Consider the following 18377-nt stretch of genomic DNA (forward strand, 5'->3'; position numbering starts at 1 on the left):
ATGCTCTATTCCTTCATCATTGCATCCGTCGATCCCTCAGAATGACGAATTAACGCAGATGTTGCGTCGCTAGGAGATCTATAGGTTCCATGCCTTCTCTTTCTAAATCGAGGAAAGTTTCAATGGCAACGACAGGATCTTCTATTGGGCGGCGATTATCTCGTTTCGGATGCACTATTTCTTCATTATTGCATCCATCGATCCCTCACAGTGACGAATTAGCACAGAAATTGCGTCGCTATGAAATTCTATGGGTTGTATGGCTTCTCTTTCTAAATCGAGGAACGTTTCTGTGGCAAGGGAAGGTTCTTCTATTGGGAGGCGATTATCTCTTTTCGGATGCACGATTCCTTCTTTATTGCATCCGTCGATCCCTCACAATGACGAATTAACACAGACATGGCGTCGCTATGAAATACTATGGGTTGTATGGCTTCTCTTTCTCAATCGAGGAACGTTTCTATGGCAACGACAGGATCTCCTTTTGGGAGGCGAGTATCACTTTTCGGATGCTCTATTCCTTCATTATTGCATCCGTCGATCCCACACAGTGGCGAATTAACACAGAAATTGCGTCGCTATGATATACTATAGGTTCTATGCCCTCGGTTTCTAAATCGAGTAACGCTTCTATGGCAACGACAGGATCTTCTATTGGGAGGCGAGTATCTCTTTTCGGATGCACTATTCCTTCTTTATAGCACCGTCTATCCCTCACAATGACGAATTAACACAGAAATTGTGTCGCTATGAAACACTATAGGTTCTATGGCTTCTCTTTCTAAATCGAGGAACGTTTCTATGGCAACGGCAGGATCTTCTATTAGGAGGCGAGTATCTCTATTCGGATGCACTATTCCTTCTTTACTGCATCCGTCGATCCCTGAAAATGACGAATTGAAACAAAAATTTGCATCGCTATGAAATACTATGGGTTGTATGGCCTCTGTTTCTAAATCGAGAAACGTTTCTATGGCAAAGACAGGATCTTATATTAGGAGGCGTGTATCTCTTTTCGGATGCACGATTCCTTCTTTATTCCATCCGTCGAGCCCTCACAATAACGAATTAACACAGAAATTGCGTAGCTATGAAACACTTTAGGTTCTATGCCATCTCTTTCTAAATCGAGGAACGTTTCTATCTCAACGAAAGGAACTTCTATTGGGAGACGAGTATCTCTTTTCGGATGCACTATTCCTTCTTTATTGCAACCGTCGATCACTCACAATGACGAATTAACAAAGAAATTGCGTCGCTATGAAATACTATAGGTTCTATGCCTTCTCTCGCTAAATCGAGGAACGTCCCTATGGCATCGACAGTATCTCCTATTGGCGGGCGAGTATCTCTTTTCGGATGCACAATTCCTTCTTTATTGCACCCGTCGATCCCTCACAATGACGAATTAAGACAGAAATTGCGTCGCTATGAAACGCTATAGATTCTATGCCATTTCTTTCTAAATTGAGGAACGTTTCTATGGCAACGACAGGATCTTGTTTTGGGAGGCGCGTATCTCTTTTCGGATGCACTATTCCTTCTTTTTTGCATCCATTGATCTCTCCCAATGACGAATTAACAAAGAAATTGCGTCGCTATGAAATACTATAAGTTGTATGGCTTCTCTTTCTAAATCGAGGAACGTTTCTATGGCAACGACAAGATCTTCTATTGGGAGGCGAGTATCTCTATTCGGATGCACTATTGCTTCTTTACTGCATCCGTCGATCCCTGACAATGACGAATTCAAAAAAAATTTGCGTCGCTCTGAAACGCTATAGGTTCTATTCCATCTCTTTCTAAATTGAGGAACGTTTCTATGGCAACGACAGGAACTTCTATTGGGAGGCGAGTATCTCTTTTCGGATGCACTATTCCTTCTTTAATGCATCCGTCGATCCCTCACAATGACGAATTAGCACAGAAAATACGTCGCTATGAAATTCTATGGGTTGTATGGCTTCTCTTTCTAAATCGAGGAACGTTTCTATGGCAACGGAAGGATCTTCTATTGGTAGGCGATTATATCTTTTCGGATGCACTATTCCTTCTTTATTGCATCCATCGATCCCTCTCAATGACGAATTAACACAGAAATTGCGTCGCTAAGAAACACTATAGGTTCTGTGCCATCTCTTTCTAATTCGAGGAACGTCTCTATGGCAACGAAAGGATCTTCTATTGGCAGGCGCGTATCTCTATTCGGATGCACTATTCCTTCGTTATTGCATCCGTCGATCCCTCACAATGTCGAATCAACACAGAAATAGCGTCGCTATGAATTATTATAGGTTCTATGCATTCTCTTTCTAAATCGAGCAACTTTTCTATGGCAACGACAGGATCTTCTATTGGGAGGCGAGTATCTCTTTTCGGATGCTCTATTCCTTCTTTATTGCATCCGTCGATCCCTCACAATGACGGATTAACACAGAAAAAGCGTCGCTATGAAATTCTATAGGCTGTATGGCTTCTCTTTCTAAATCGAGGGACGTTTCTATGGCAACGGAAGGATCTTCTATTGGTAGGCGATTATATCTTTTCGGATGCACAATTCCTTCTTTATTGCATACGTCAATCCCTCACAATGACGAATTACTACAGAAATTGCGTCGCTATGTAAGACTATAGTTTCTATGCCATCTCTTTCTAAATCGAGGAACGTTTCTATGGCAACGAAAGGATCTTCTATTGGGGGGCGAGTATCTCTTTTCGGATGGACGACTCCTTCCTTATTCCATCCGTCGATCCCTCACAATGACGAATTAACACAGAAATTGCGTAGCTATGAAATACTGTGGGTTGTATGGCTTCTCTTTCTAAATCGAGGAACGTTTCTATGGCAACGAAAGGATCTTATATTGGGAGGCAAGTATCTCTTTTCGGATGCACTATTCCTTCTTTATAGCACCGCCGATGCCCCACAATGACGAATTAACACAGAAATTGCGTCGCTATGGAACACTATAGGTTCTATGCCATCTCTTTCTAAATCGAGGAACGTTTCTATCTCAACGAAAGGAACTTCTGTTGGGAGGCGAGTATCTCTTTTCGTATGCACTATTCCTTCTTTATTGCAACCGTCGATCCCTCACAATGGCGAATTAACACAGAAATTGCGTCGCTATGAAATGCTATAGGTTCTATGCCATCTCTTTCTAAATTGAGGAACGTTTCTATGGCAACTGAAGGTTCTTCTATTGGGAGGCGAGTATCTCTTTTCGGATGCTCTATTCCTTCTTTATTGCATCCGTCTATCCCTCACAATGACGAATTAACACAGAAATGGCGTCGCTATGAAATACTATGGGTTGTATGACTTCTCTTTCCCAATCGAGGAACGTTTCTATGGCAACGACAGGATCTACTATTGGGAGACGAGTATCTCTTTTCGGATGCACTATTCCTTCTTTATTGCATCCGTCGATCCCTCACAATGACGAATTAACACAGAAATTGCGACGCTATGAAATGCTATAGGCTCTATGCCTTCTCTTTCTAAATGGAGGAACGTGTCTGTGGCATCGACAGGATCTCCTATTGGGTGGCGAGTATCTCTTTTTTGGATGCACTAATCCTTCTGTATTGCATCCGTCGATCCCTCACAATGACGAATTGTAACAAAAATTGCGTCGCTATGATGTAATATAGGTTCCATGCCTTCTCTTTATAAATCGAAGAACGTTTCTATGGCAACGGCAGGATCTTATATTGCGAGGCGCGTATCTCTCTTCGGATGCACTATTCCTTCTTTATTGCATCCGTCGATCCCTCGCAATGACGAATTAACACAGAAATTGCGTCGCTATGAAATGCTATACGCCCTATGTCTTCTCTTTCTAAATCGAGGAACGTGTCTGTGGCATCGACAGGATCTCCAATTGGGTGGCGAGTATCTCTTTTCGGATGCACTAATCCTTCTGTATTGCATCCGTCGATCCCTCACAATGACGAATTGTAACAAAAATGGCGTCGCTTTGATATCATATATTTTCCATGCCTTCTCTTTATAAATCGAAGAACGTTTCTATGGCTACAAAAGCATTTTCTATTGGGAGGCGTGTATCTCTTTTCGGATGCTCTATTCCTTCTTTATTGCATCCGTCGATCCCTCGCAATTACGAATTAACACAGAAATTGCATAGCTATGAAATACTATAGGTTCTATGCCATCACTTTCAAAATCGAGGAACGTTTCTATGGCAACTAAAGGTTCTTCTATTGGGAGGCGAGTATCTCTTTTCGGATGCTCTATTCCTTCTTTATTGCATCCGTCTACCCCTCACAATGACGAATTAACACAGAAATGGCGTCGCTATGAAATTCTATGGGATGTATGGCTTCACTTTCTAAATCGAGGAACGTTTCTATGGCAAGGAAAGGTTCTTCTATTGGTAGGCGATTATCTCTTTTCGGATGCACGATTCCTTCTTTATTGCATCCGTCGATCCCTCACAATGACGAATTAACACAGAAATGGCGTCGCTATGAAATACTATTGGTTGTATGCCATCTCTTTCTCAATCGAGGAACGTTTCTATGGCAACGACAGGATCTTCTATTGGGAGGCGAGTATCTCTTTTCGGATGCTCTATTCCTTCATTATTGCATCCGTCGATCCCACACAATGGCGAATTAACACAGAAATTGCGTCGCTATGATATACTATAGGTTCTATGCCCTCTGTTTCTAAATCGAGGAACGCTTCTATGGCAACGACAGGATCTTCTATTGGGAGGCGAGTATCTCTTTTCGGATGCACTATTCCTTCTTTATAGCACCTTCTATCCCTCACAATGACGAATTAACACAGAAATTGCTTCGCTATGAAACACTATAGGTTCAATGCCATCTCTTTCTAATTCGAGGACCGTTCCTATGGCAACGAAAGGATCTTCTATTGGCAGGAGCGTATCTCCTTTCGGATGCACTATTCCTTCTTTATTGCATCCGTCGATCCCTCACAATGACGAATTAACACAGATATTGCGTCGCTAGGAGATACTATATGTTCTATGTCATCTCTTTCTAAATCGAGGAACGTTTTAACGCCAACGATAGGATCTTCTATTGTTAGGCGAGTATCTCTTTTCGGATGCACTATTCCTCCTTTATTGCATTCGTCGATCACTCACAATGACGAATTAACAAAGAAATTGCGTCGCTATGAAATACTATAGGTTCTATGCCTTCTCTCGCTAAATCGAGGAACGTCTCTATGGCATCGACAGGATCTCCTATTGGGAGGCGAGTATCTCTTTTCGGATGCACAATTCCTTCTTTATTGCATCCGTCGATCCCTCAGAATGACGAATTGAGACAGAAATTGCATCGCTGTGAAACGCTACAGATTCTATGCTATCTCTGTCTAAATTGAGGAACGTTTCTATGGCAACGACAGGAACCTCTATTGGGAGGCGAGTATCTCTTTTCGGATGCACTCTTCCTTCCTTATTGCATCCGTCGATCCCACACAATGACGAATTAGCACAGCATTTGCGTCGCTATGAAATTCTATGTGTTGTATGGCTTCTCTTTCTAAATCGATTAACGTTTCTATGGCAATGGAAGGATCTTCTATTGGTAGGCGATTATATCTTTTCGGGTGCACTATTCCTTCTTTATTGCATCCGTCGATCCCTCTCTATGACGAATTAACACAGAAATTGCGTCGCTAAGAGACACTATAGGTTCTGTGCCATCTCTTTCTAATTCGAGGAACGTTTCTATGGGAACGAAAGGATCTTCTATTGGCAGGCGCGTATCTCTTTTCGGATGCTCTATATCTTCTTTATTGCATCCGTCGATCCCTCACAATGGCGAATTAACACAGAAATTGCGTCGCTATGATATACTATAGGTTCTATGCCCTCTCTTTCTAATCGAGGAACGCTTCAATGGCAACGACAGGATCTTTTTTTGGGAGGCGAGTATCTCTTTTAGGATGCATTATTCCTTCTTTAGTGCACCCGTCGATCCCTCGCAATGACGAATTAACACAGAAATTGCGTCGCTATGAAATACTATAAGTTCTATGCCTTCACTTTCCAAATCGAGGAACGTTTCTATGGGAACGAAAGGATCTTCTATAGGCAGGCGCGTATCTCTTTTCGGATGCTCTATATCTTCTTTATTGCATCCGTCGATCCCTCTCTATGACGAATTAACACAGAAATTGCGTCGCTAAGAGACACTATAGGCTCTATGCCATCACTTTCTAAAACGAGGAACGTTTCTATGGTAACGACAGGAACTTATATTAGGAGGCGTATATCTCTTTTCGGATGCACGATTCCTTCTTTATTGCATCCGTCGAACCCTCAAAATGACAAAGTAACACAGAAATTGCGTCGCTATGAAATACTATGGGTTGTGTGGCTTCTCTTTCTAAATCGAGGAACGTTTCTATGGCAACGGAAGGATCTTCTATTGGTAGGCGAATATCTTTTCGGATGCACTATTCCTTCTTTATTGCATCCGTCGATCCCTCTCAATGACGAATTAACACAGAAATTGCGTCGCTAAGAAACACTATAGGTTCTGTGCCATCTCTTTCTAATTCGAGGAACGTTTCAATGGCAACGAAAGGATCTTCTATTGGCAGGCGCGTATCTCTTTTCGGATGCACTATTCCTTCTTTATTGCGTCCGTCGATCCCTCACAATGATGAATCAACACAGAAATAGCGTCGCTATGAAATATTAAATGTTCTATGCATTCTCTTTCTCAATCGAGCAACTTTTCTATGGCAACGACAGGATCTTCTATTGGGATCGAGTATCTCTTTTCGGATGCACTATTCCTTCTTTATTGCATCCGTCGATCCCTCACAATGACGGATTAACACAGAAAATGCGTCGCTATGAAATTCTATAGGTTGTATGGCTTCTCTTTCTAAATCGAGGAACGTTTCTATGGCAACGGAAGGATCTTCTATTGGTAGGCGATTATATCTTTTCGGATGCACTATTCCTTCTTTATTGCATCCGTCAATCCCTCACAATGACGAATTAACACAGAAATTGCGTCGCTATGTAACACTATAGTTTCTATGCCATCTCTTTCTAAATCGAGGAACGTTTCTATGGCAACGTAAGGATCATCTATTGGGGGGCGAGGATCTCTTTTCTGATGGACGATTCCTTCTTTATTCCATCCGTCGATCCCTCGCAATGACGAATTAACACAGAAATTGCGTAGCTATGAAATTCTATTTGTTGTATGGCTTCTCTTTCTAAATCGAGGAACGTTTCTATGGCAACGACAGGATCTTATATTGGGAGGCGAGTATCTCTTTTCGGATGCACTATTCCTTCTTTATTGCATGCGTCGATCAATCACAATGACGAATTAACACAGATATTGCGTCGCTAGGAGATACTATAGGTTCTATGCCTTCTCTTTCTAAATCGAGGAAAGTTTCTATGGCAACGACAGGATCTTCTATTGGGGGGCGAGTATCTCTTTTCGGATGCTCTATTCCTTCTTTATTGCATCCGTCGATCCCTCACAATGGCGAATTAACACAGAATTTGCGTCGCTATGACATACTATAGGTTCTATGCCCTCTCTTTCTAAATCGAGGAACGCTTCAATGGCAACGACAGGATCTTTTATTGGGAGGCGAGTATCTCTTTTAGGATGCATTATTCCTTCTTTAGCGCACCCGTCGATCCCTCGGAATGACGAATTAACACAGGAATTGCGTCGCTATGAAATACTATAAGTTCTATGCCTTCACTTTATAAATAGAGGAACGTTTCTATGGCAACGAAAGGATCTTCTATTGGGAGGCGAGTATCTCTTTTTGGATGCACGATTCCTTCTTTATTGCATCCGTCGATCCCTCACAATGACGAATTAACACAGAAATGGCGTCGCTATGAAATACTATGGGTTGTATGACTTCTCTTTCTCAATCGAGGAACGTTTCTATGGCAACGGCAGGATCTTCTATTGGGAGGCGAGTATCTCTTTTCGGATGCACTATTCCTTCTTTATTGCATCCGTCGATCAATCACAATGACGAATTAACACAGATATTGCGTCGCTAGGAGATACTATAGGTTCTATGACTTCTCTTTCTAAATCGAGGAAAGTTTCTATGGTAACGACAGGATCTTCTATTGGGAGGCAAGTATCTTTTTTCGGATAGACTATTCCTTCTTTATTGCATCCGTCGATCCCTCACAATGGCGAATTAACACAGAATTTGCGTCGCTATGACATACTATAGGTTCTATGCCCTCTCTTTCTAAATCGAGGAACGCTTCAATGGCAACGACAGGATCTTTTATTGGGAGGCGAGTATCTCTTGTAGGATGCATTATTCCTTCTTTAGCGCACCCGTCGATCCCTCGGAATGACGAATTAACACAGGAATTGCGTCGCTATGAAATACTATAAGTTCTATGCCTTCACTTTATAAATAGAGGAACGTTTCTATGGCAACGAAAGGATCTTCTATTGGGAGGCGAGTATCTCTTTTTGGATGCACGATTCCTTCTTTATTGCATCCGTCGATCCCTCACAATGACGAATTAACACAGAAATGGCGTCGCTATGAAATACTATGGGTTGTATGACTTCTCTTTCTCAATCGAGGAACGTTTCTATGGCAACGGCAGGATCTTCTATTGGGAGGCGAGTATCTCTTTTCGGATGCACTATTCCTTCTTTATTGCATCCGTCGATCAATCACAATGACGAATTAACACAGATATTGCGTCGCTAGGAGATACTATAGGTTCTATGCCTTCTCTTTCTAAATCGAGGAAAGTTTCTATGGCAACGACAGGATCTTCTATTGGGAGGCAAGTATCTTTTTTCGGATACACTATTCCTTCTTTATTGCATCCCTCGACCCCCTCACAATGACGAATTAACACAGAAATTGCGTAGCTATGAAATACTATAGGTTCTATGCCCTCTCTTTCTAAATCGAGGAACGCTTCAATGGCAACGACAGGATCTTTTATTGGGAGGCGAGTATCTCTTTTAGGATGCATTATTCCTTCTTTAGCGCACCCGTCGATCCCTCGGAATGACGAATTAACACAGGAATTGCGTCGCTATGAAATACTATAAGTTCTATGCCTTCACTTTATAAATAGAGGAATGTTTCTATGGCAAGGAAGGGTTCTTCTATTGGGAGGCGATTATCTCTTTTCGGATGCACGATTCCTTCTTTATTGCATCCGTCGATCCCTCACAATGACGAATTAACACAGAAATGGCGTCGCTATGAAATACTATTGGTAGTATGGCTGCTGTTTCTCAATCGAGGAACGTTTCTATGGCAACGACAGGATCTTCTATTGGGAGGCGGGTATCTCTTTTCGGATGCTCTATTCCTTCATTATTGCATCCGTCGATCCCACACAATGGCGAATTAACACAGAAATTGCGTCGCTATGATATACTATAGGTTCTATGCCCTCTGTTACTAAATCGAGTAACGCTTCTATGGCAACGACAGGATCTTCTATTGGGAGGCGAGTATATCTTTTCGGATGCACTATTCCTTCTTTATAGCACCGTCTATCCCTCACAATGACGAATTAACACAGAAATTGCGTCGCTATGAAACACTATAGGTTCTATGCCATCTCTTTCCAAATCGAGGAACGTTTCAATCCCAAAGAAAGGATCTTCTATTGGGAGGCGAGTATCTCTTTTCGGATGCACTATTCCTTCTTTATTGCATCCTTTGATCCTTCTCAATGACGAATTAACACAGAAATTGCGTCGCTAAGAAACACTATAGGTTCTGTGCCATCTCTTTCTAATTCGAGGAACGTTTCTATGGCAACGTAAGGATCTTCAATTGGCAGGAGCGTATCTCTTTTCGGATGCACTATTCCTTCTTTATTGCATCCGTCGATCCCTCACAATGACGAATTAACACAGATATTGCATCGCTAGGAGATACTATAGGTTCTAGGCCTTCTCTTTCTAAATCGAGGAACGTTTTAACGCCAACGATAGGATCTTCTATTGTTAGGCGAGTATCTCTTTTCGGATGCACTATTCCTTCTTTATTGCATCCGACGATCACTGACAATGACGTAATAACAAAGAAATTGCGTCGCTATGAAATACTATAGGTTATATGCCTTCTCTCGCTAAATCGAGGAACGTCTCTATGGCATCGACAGGATCTCCTATTGGGAGGCGAGTATCTCTTTTCGGATGCACAATTCCTTCTTTATTGCATCCGTCGATCCCTCACAATGACGAATTAAGACAGAAATTGCGTCGCTATGAAACGCTATAGATTCTATGCCATCTCTTTCTAAATTGAGGAACGTTTCTATGGCAACGACTGGATCTTGTTTTGGGAGGCGCTTATCTCTTTTCGGATGCACTATTCCTTCTTTTTTGCATCCATCGATCCCTCACAATGACGAATTAACAAAGAAATGGCGTCGCTATGAAATACTATGAGTTGTATGGCTTCTCTTTCTAAATCGAGGAACGTTTCTATGGCAACGACAGGTGCTTCTATTGGGAGGCGAGTATCTCTTTTCGGATGCACTATTCCTTCTTTACTGCATCCGTCGATCCCTGACAATGACGAATTGAAACAAAAATTTGCATCGCTATGAACTACTATGGGTTGTATGGATCTGTTTCTAAATCGAGGAACGTTTCTATGGCAAAGACAGGATCTTCCATTGGGAGGCGAGTATCTCTTTTCGGATGCACTATTCCTTCTTTATTGCATCCGTCGATCCCTCACAATGACGAATTAGCACAGAAATTGCGTCGCTATGAAATTCTATGGATTGTATGGCTTCTCTTTCTAAATCGAGGAACGTTTCTATGGCAACGGAAGGATCTTCTATTGGTAGGCGATTATATCTTTTCGGATGCACTATTCCATCTTTATTGCATCCGTCGATCCCTCACAATGACGAATTGACACAGAAATTGCGTCGCTATGTAACACTATAGTTTCTATGCCATCTCTTTCTAAATCGAGGAACGTTTCTATCTCAACGAAAGGAACTTCTGTTGGGAGGCGAGTATCTCTTTTCGGATGCACTATTCCTTCTTTATTGCAACCGTCGATCCCTCACAATAGCGAATTAACACAGAAATTGCGTCGCTATGAAACGCTATGGGTTCTATGCCATCTCTTTCTAAATTGAGGAGCGTTTCTATGGCAACGACAGGAACTTCTATTGGGAGGCGAGTATCTCTTTTCGGATGCACTATTCGTTCTTTATTGCAACCGTCGATCCCTCACAATGACGAATTAGCACAGAAATTGCGTCGCTATGAAATTCTATGGGTTGTATGGCTTCTCTTTCTAAATCGAGGATCGTTTCTATGGCAACGGAAGGATCTTCTATTGGTAGGCGATTATATCTTTTCGGATGCACTATTCCCTCTTTATTGCATCCGTCGATCCCTTTCAATGACGAATTAACACAGAAATTGCGTCGCTAAGAAACACTATAGGTTCTGTGCCATCTCTTTCTAATTCGAGGAACGTTTCTATGGCAACGAAAGGATCTTCTATTGGCAGGCGCGTATCTCTTTTCGGATGCTCTATTCCTTCTGTATTGCATCCGTCGATCCCTCACAATGGCGAATTAACGCAGATATTGCGTCGCTAGGAGATACTATAGGTTCCATGCCCTCTCTTTCTAAATCGAGGAAAGTTTCAATGGCAACGACGGGATCTTCTATTGGGCGGCGATTATCTCGTTTCGGATGCACAATTCCTTCTTTATTGCATCCATCGATCCCTCACAGTGAAGAATTAGCACAGAATTTGCGTCGCTATGAAATTCTATGGGTTGTATGGCTTCGCTTTCTAAATCGAGGAACGTTTCTATGGCAACGGAAGGATCTTCTATTGGTAGGCGATTATATCTTTTCGGATGCACTATTCCTTCTTTATTGCATCCGTCGATCCCTCTCAATGACGAATTAACACAGAAATTGCGTCGCTAAGATACACTATAGGTTCTGTGCCATCTCTTTCTAATTCGAGGAACGTTTCTATGGCAACGAAAGGATCTTCTATTGGCAGGCGCGTATCTCTTTTCGGATGCACTATTCCTTCTTTATTGAATCCGTCGATCCCTCACAATGCCGAATCAACACAGAAATAGCGTCGCTATGAAATATTATATGTTCTATGCATTCTCTTTCTCAATCGAGCAACTTTTCTATGGCAACGACAGGATCTTCTATTGGGAGGCGAGTATCTTTTTTCGGATGCACTATTCCTTCTTTATTGCATCCGTCGATCCCTCACAATGACGGATTAACACAGCAAAAGCGTCGCTATGAAATTCTATAGGTTGTATGGCTTCTCTTTCTAAATCGAGGAACGTTTCTATGGCAACGGAAGGATCTTGTATTGGTAGGCGATTATATCTTTTCGAATGCACTATTCCTTCTTTATTGCATCCGTCAATCCCTCACAATGGCGAATTAACACAGAAATTGCGTCGCTAAGAAACACAATATGTTCTGCTCCATCTCTATCTAATTCGACGAACGTTTCTATGGCAACGAAAGGATCTTCTATTGGGAGGCGCGTATCTCTTTTCGGATGCACTACTCCTTCTTTATTGCATCCGTCGATCCCTCACAATGTCGGATTAACACAGAAAAAGCGTCGCTATGAAATACTGTAGGTTCTATGCCTTCTCTTTCTCAATCGAGGATCGTTTCTATGGCAGCGACAGGATCTTCTATTGGGAGGCGCGTCTCTCTTTTCGGATGCACTATTCCTTCTTTATTGCATCCGTCGATCCCTCACAGTGACGAATTAGCACATAAGTAGCGTCGCTATGAAATTCTATGGGTTGTATGGCTTCTCTTTCTAAATCGGGGAACGGTTCTATGGCAACGAAAGGATCTTCTATTGGGAGGCGATTATCTCTTTTCGGATGCATGATTCCTTCTTTATTGCATCTGTCGATCCCTCACAATGACGAATTATCACAGAAATTGCGTCGCTATGAAATACTATGGGTTGTATGGCTTCTCTTTCTAAATCGAGGAACGTTTCTATGGCAACGACAGGATCTTATATTGGGAGGCAAGTATCTCTTTTCGGATGCACTATTCCTTCTTTATTGCACCGTCGATCCCCCACAATGACGAATTAACACAGAAATTGCGTCGCTATGAAACACTATAGGTTCTATGCCATCCATTTCTAAATCGAGGAACGTTTCTATCTCAACGAAAGGAACTTCTGTTGGGAGGCGAGTATCTCTTTTCGGATGCACTATTCCTTCTTTATTGCAACCGTCGATCCCTCACAATGGCGAATTAACACAGAAATTGCGTCGCTATGAAATGCTATAGGTTCTATGCCATCTCTTTCTAAATTGAGGTACGTTTCTATGGCAACAAAAGGTTCTTCTATTGGGAGGCGTGTATCTCTTTTCGGATGCTCTATTCCTTCTTTATTGCATCCGTCGATCCCTCACAATGGCGAATTAACACAGAAATTGCGTCGCTATGATATACTATAAGTTCTATGCCTTCACTTTCTAAATCGAGGAACGTTTCTATGGCAACGAAAGGATCTTCTATTGGGAGGCGAGTATCTCTTTTTGGATAAACGATTCCTTCTTTATTGCATCCGTCGATCCCTCACAATGATGAATTAACACAGAAATGGCGTCGCTATGAAATACTATGGGTTGTATGCCTTCTCTTTCTAAATGGAGGAACGTGTCTGTGGCATCGACAGGATCTCCTATTGGGTGGCGAGTATCTCTTTTCGGATGCATTAATCCTTCTGTATTGCATCCGTCGATCCCTCACAATGACGAATTGTAAAAATAATTGCGTCGCTATGATATAATATAGGTTCCATGCCTTGTCTTTATAAATCGAAGAACGTTTCTATGGCAACGACAGGATCTTATATTGCGAGGCGCGTATCTCGCTTCCGTTGCACTATTCCTTCATTACTGCATCCGTCGATCCCTCACAATGACGAATTAACACAGAAATGGCGTCGCTATGAAATACTATTGGTTGTATGGCTTCTCTTTCCCAATCGAGGAACGTTTCAATGGCAATGACAGGATCTTCTATTGGGAGGCGAGTATATCTTTTCGGATGCACTATTCCTTCTTTATAGCACCGTCTATCCCTCACAATGACGAATTAACACAGAAATTGTGTCGCTATGAAACACTATATGTTCTATGCCATCTCTTTCCAAATCGAGGAACGTTTCAATCCCAACGAAAGGATCTTCTATTGGGAGATGAGTATCTCTTTTCGGATGCACTATTCCTTCTTTATTGCATCCGTCGATCCCTCACAATGACGAATTAACACATAAATTGCGTCGCTAAGAAACACTATAGGTTCTGTGCCATCTCTTTCTAATTCGAGGAACGTTTCTATGGCAACGAAAGGATCTTGAATTGGCAGGAGCGTATCTCTTTTCGGATGCACTATTCCTTCTTTATTGCATCCGTCGATCCCTCACAATGACGAATTAACACAGATATTGCGTCGCTAGGAGATACTATAGGTTCTATGCTTTCTCTTTCTAAATCAAGGAACGTTTTAACGCCAACGATAGGATCTTCTATTGTTAGGCGAGTATCTCTTTTCGGATGCACTATTCCTTCTTTATTGCATCCGACGATCACTGACAATGACGAAATAACAAAGAAATTGCGTCGCTATGAAATACTATAGGTTATATGCCTTCTCTCGCTAAATCGAGGAACGTCTCTATGGCATCGACAGGATCTCCTATTGGGAGGCGAGTATCTCATTTCGGATGCACAATTCCTTCTTTATTGCATCCGTCGATCCCTCACAATGACGAATTAAGACAGAAATTGCGTCGCTATGAAACGCTATAGATTCTATGCCATCTCTTTCTAAATTGAGGAACGTTTCTATGGCAACAACTGGATCTTGTTTTGGGAGGCGCGTATCTCTTTTCGGATGCACTATTCCTTCTTTTTTGCATCCATTGATCCCTCAAAATGACGAATTAACAAAGAAATTGCGTCGCTATGAAATACTATGAGTTGTATGGCTTCTCTTTCTAAATCTAGGAACGTTTCTATGGCAACGACAGGAGCTTCTATTGGGTGGCGAGTATCTCTTTTCGGATGCACTATTCCTTCTTTACTGCATCCGTCGATCCCTGACAATGACGAATTGAAACAAAAATTTGCATCGCTATGAACTACTATGGGTTGTATGGCTTCTGTTTCTAAATCGAGGAACGTTTCTATGGCAAAGACAGGATCTTCTATTGGGCGGCGAGTATCTCTTTTCGGATGCACTATTCCTTCTTTATTGCATCCGTCGATCCCTGACAATGACGAATTAGCACAGAAATTGCGTCGCTATGAAATTCTATGGGTTGTATGGCTTCTCTTTCTAAATCGAGGAACGTTTTTATGGCAAAGGAAGGATCTACTATTGGTAGGCGATTATATCTTTTCGGATGCACTATTCCATCTTTATTGCATACGTCAATCCCTCACAATGACGAATTAACACAGAAATTGCGTCGCTATGTAACACTATAGTTTCTACGCCAGCTCTTTCTAAATCGAGGAACGTTTCTATCTCAACGAAAGGAACTTCTATTGGGAGGCGAGTATCTCTTTTCGGATGCACTATTCCTTCTTTATTGCAACCGTCGATCCCTCACAATAGCGAATTAACACAGAAATTGCGTCGCTATGAAACGCTATGGGTTCTATGCCATCTCTTTCTAAATTGAGGAACGTTTCTATGGCAACGACAGGAACTTCTATTGGGAGGCGAGTATCTCTTTTCGGATGCACTATTCCTTCTTTATTGCAACCGTCGATCCCTCACAATGACGAATTAGCACAGAAATTGCGTCGCTATGAAATTCTATGGGTTGTATGTCTTCTCTTTCTAAATCGAGGAACGTTTCTATGGCAACGGAAGGATCTTCTATTGGTAGGCGATTATATCTTTTCGGATGCACTATTCCTTCTTTATTGCATCCGTCGATCCCTCTCAATGACGAATTAACACAGAAATTGCGTCGCTAAGAAACACTATAGGTTCTGTGCCATCTCTTTCTAATTCGAGGAACGTTTCTATGGCAACGAAAGGATCTTCTATTGGCAGGCGCGTATCTCTTTTCGGATGCATTATTCCTTCTTTAGTGCACCCGTCGATCCCTCGCAATGACGAATTAACACATAAAAAGCGTCGCTATGAAATACTATAAGTTCTATGCCTTCACTTTCTAAATCGAGGAACGATTCTATGGCAACGAAAGGATCTTCTATTCGGAGGCGAGTATCTCTTTTAGGATGCACTATTCCTACTTTATTGCATCCGTCGATCCCTCACAATGACGAAGTAACACAGAAATTGTGTCGCTATGAAATGCTATAGGCTCTATGCCCTCTCTTTCTAAATCGAGGAACGTGTCTGTGGCGTAGACAGGATCTCCCATTGGGTGGCGAGTATCTCTTTTCGGATGCACTAATCCTTCTGTATTGCATCCGTCGATCCCTCACAATGACGAATTGTACCAAATATTGAGTCGCTATGATATAATATAGGTTCCATGCCTTCTCTTTATAAATCGAAGAACGTTTCTATGGCAACAAAAGCATCTTCTATTGGGAGGCGAGTATCACATTTCGGATGCTCTATTCCTTCTTTATTGCATCCGTCGATCCCTCGCAATTACGAATTAACACAGAAATTGCGTTGCTAAGAAACACTATAAGGTCTGGGCCATCGCTTTCTAATTCGAGGAACGTTTCTATGGCAACGAAAGGATCTTCTATTGGGAGGCGCGTATCTCTTTTCGGATGCACTATTCCTTCTTTATTGCATCCGTCGATCCCTCACAATGACGAATTAACACAGATTTTGCGTCGCTAGGATATACTATAATTTCTATGCCTTCTCTTTCTAAATCGAGGAACGTTTTTACGGCAACGAAAGGATCTTCTATTGTTAGGCGATTATATCTTTTCGGATGCACTATTCCTTCTTTATTGCATCCGTCGATCAATCACAATGACGAATTAACACAGAAATTGCGTCGCTATTAAACGCTATAGGTTCAATGCCATCTCTTTCTAAATTGAGGGACGTTTCTATGGCAACGATAGGATCATCTGTTTGGAGGCCCATATCTCCTTTCGGATGCACTATTGCTCCTTTATTGCACCCGTCGATCCCTCACAATGACGAATCAACACAGAAATAACGTCGCTATGAAATACTATAGCTTCTATGCCTTCTCATTCTCAATCTAGGAACGTTTCTATGGAAACGACAGGATCTTCTATTGGGAGGCGAGTATCTCTTTTCGGATGCACTATTCCTTCTTTATTGCATCCGTCGATCCCTCACAATGACGAATTAACACAAATTTTGCGTCGCTAGGATATACTATAATTTCTATGCCTTCTCTTTCTAAATCGAGGAACGTTTTTACGGCAACGAAAGGATCTTCTATTGTTAGGCGAGTATCTTTTTTCGGATGCACTATTCCTTTTTTATTGCATCCGTCGATCCCTCACAATGACGAATTAACACAGAAATTGCGTCGCTATGAAATACTATAGGTTCTATGCCTTCTCTCGCTAAATCGAGGAACATCTCTATGGCATCGACAAGATCTCCTATTGGGAGGCGAGTATCTCTTTTCGGATGCACTATTCCTTCTTTATTGCATCCGTCGATTTCTCACAATGACGAATTAACACAGAAATTTTGTCGCTATGAGACGCTATAGGTTCTATGCCATCTCTTTCTAAATTGAGGAACGTTTCTATGGCAACGACTGGATCTAGTATTGGGAGGCTCGTATCTCCTTTCGGATGCACTATTCCTTCTTTATTGCATCCGTCGATCCCTCACAATGACGAATTGACAATGAAATTGCGTCGCTATGAAATACTATGAGTTGTATGGCTTATCTTTCTAAATCGAGGAACGTTTCTATGGCAACGACACGATCTTCTATTGGGAGGCGAGTATCTCTTTTCGGATGCACTATTCCTTCTTTATTGCATCCGTCGATCCCGCACAATGACGATTTGAAACAAAATTTTGCGTCGCTATGAAATACTATGGGTTGTATGGCTTCTGTTTCTAAATCGAGGAACGTTTCTGTGGCACACGACAGCATCTTATATTAGGAGGCGTGTATCTCTTTTCGGATGCACTATTCCTTCCTTATTGCATCCGTCGATCCCTCACAATGACGAATTAACACAGATATTGCGCCGCTAGGAGATACTATAGGTTCTATGCCTTCTCTTTCTAAATCGAGGAAAGTTTCTATGGCAACGACAGGATCTTCTATTGGGAGACGAGTATCTCTTTTCGGATGCACGATTACTTCTTTATTG

The sequence above is a fragment of the Schistocerca cancellata genome, chromosome 1 (genome assembly GCF_023864275.1).
Source record: "Schistocerca cancellata isolate TAMUIC-IGC-003103 chromosome 1, iqSchCanc2.1, whole genome shotgun sequence".
Classification (NCBI taxonomy): Eukaryota; Metazoa; Arthropoda; class Insecta; order Orthoptera; family Acrididae; genus Schistocerca; species Schistocerca cancellata.